This window comes from Sciurus vulgaris (genome assembly GCF_902686455.1).
Source record: "Sciurus vulgaris genome assembly, contig: HiC_scaffold_636_arrow_ctg1, whole genome shotgun sequence".
In the NCBI taxonomy this organism is placed as follows: domain Eukaryota; kingdom Metazoa; phylum Chordata; class Mammalia; order Rodentia; family Sciuridae; genus Sciurus; species Sciurus vulgaris.
The window spans coordinates 150,996-153,318 of record NW_027632387.1 but is presented as its reverse complement, the minus strand read 5'-3'; positions in this window follow the sequence as shown (position 1 = coordinate 153,318).

Below are 2,323 nucleotides of genomic sequence, written 5' to 3'. Positions count from 1 at the left end.
TTTTAATAAAACAGTCAAAGTTTCTAGAATAATATGCACTTCATGTCAATAACTAAAAAGATGTAACACAGAGTCCCAGTGCCTGGTACTTTGGAGAGAGGAAACATGTAGCTGCATTTATGAAATGATGGCAGTCCCCATTCCTCCAGTAAAATCAGGACCACTATAAAATGATCTCTCTACTGAATGCAAATACACCAAAGCAAGATGAAATGCATTCTGTTTCTTCCACAATACCTCCTTCCAGTTGTCAAGAGACATGCTCAGCTTCAGTGCAAAACTAATGCTTCCCCTTGATCAACCTCTGTCCTGAACTATGATCCAAGGCTCCTCACTGAGATTTTCCTAAAGGGAAAGCCATTCTCTTGCTACTCATAAGGTAATCTAGGGAGCAGGAGCATTGGAAACACCTTAGAGTACATTAGAAATGTAGACACAAAGACTTGCTCAAGCAGAATATACATTCTGGAAATGGTCCCCAATAGATTATTCTTTCAAGTGTTGGAGGATTGTAGTCTCTATTGATTGTCTTCCAGTTCCTCTACCTTAATGTACTACTTAAAATACTGCCACAGATTCATCTGATTGATGTCCCTCCATTTGAAGCTCTATAAGGAGTCATCAAATTTACATAGGACTTTTTAGCAAACTTTGACTTTGGCAATCACTCCACAAACAATCTATACCTCTTTCCCCATTCTCTATTTCACTCTTTCATAATACTCATCCCATGAGAAAGATGTAGGTTAGGAAATTGCAGAATTAGGTTTGAGTATATATCTAATGACTCAGCAACCTGTGGTCTTTTGAAGTGAAATTGGCCAAACTTGTCATAGGCATGTACAACTACACCACAGTGAAATTCCTGTATAATTAAAGTGCACCAATTTACCAATCTTAATGAGAATAGAATCAAAACTACTTTGATTTATTAATCATCTGAAATGTGCAAAGCACTTATGTACATGGGTTTTTTTTCTACACATTATAATCACAAAATAATTATGCTAATGGTGATTCCACACCCCCTTTCTAGTTATTTCAGGATATTGATTAAAATGTGAGATAGATGTGACACACTGTTCTCCCTCCTAAGCAGAATGTCCTCCTCCCTAAGGATTTACTGGCTGGCTCTTTCCAATTCTCATGAACTTCTCATGAATTCACACTCAGAAAGATCTTCACTGACTCCACTCCTACTCCCACTCCACAAGCCACATCTGAACTACAAACTCCTTAAATTTAAAACAAGTGAGGATTACATTTTCTTTAAGATCTTCATTCAAATCAACTCTTTTTCAGAAGAATGTAGCCATGTGGAACATTTACAGTACTAATGGAAAAACTAATAATTTAAGAAATATAATCACGTGACATTTTGAATGTGTTTTCATGATATATATCTGTATGAACTAACTTTTGGTGGAAAATACACTATCTGAGATTTAAGTGATGGGTTGGAATCACAAACAGCATAATTTGCTTCCATCCTATGTGTCAAATAGCTAAAGACCAATGATTCTAAGAGAGAGAATAATAATGACAGAAAGATTAATGACAGAAACCAACCATGGTAAAAAATATGGCTAAAGGAACAAACTTATAGAAATATTTTCTAGGAGTAAGTCAGTTTTACAAGGTAAGGGAGGAGAAAGAAACAAAATAGGAGATATGACTGGTCAATTGACTATGAGTTTAAGCCAACGAATGAAAGGAACTAAGAGTTGGTTATGATAAGAAATACAACAAAGATATTGATTCATACTAATAATGCCTTATGACTCATTATTATTACATTGGACTTGCTTTTTTCTTAATAATTCTCTAATAAAATATTAAATTTTATTAGAATATAATAAATTGAACTTAAATGGTTTCAACCACTCTCTGAAATCTGTAACATTTCTATCAAATAAAATAAAAAATGGGAAAAAATGTTTCAAATATTTACTTCTGAAAGAAAAATAATTTCAGAATTGTAAAGTTTAATGTGGAGCTTGAGAAGATGCATTTAATAGCACATTAGTTGGGACTCAAAAGGAGATATTCTGGGTTCCAAATTTCATATTTATAATATTTCCTTAAATTGTTTTTTGTTTTTGACATTAATTCATAATAACTCACCTGACCTTAAACATCCTAAGCCTTGAAAAAGAATATAATTTAAACCACATTTTTAGAAATTCAATAGATTTATTATACATACCATATACTGTATTAGGATACTTCATTATCTACAAATCTATTTTTCTACATATTTATTCATGTCAAAAATGTTAAAAATATTCTAAATGTTAAAAATATTCTAAAATATTCTAATATT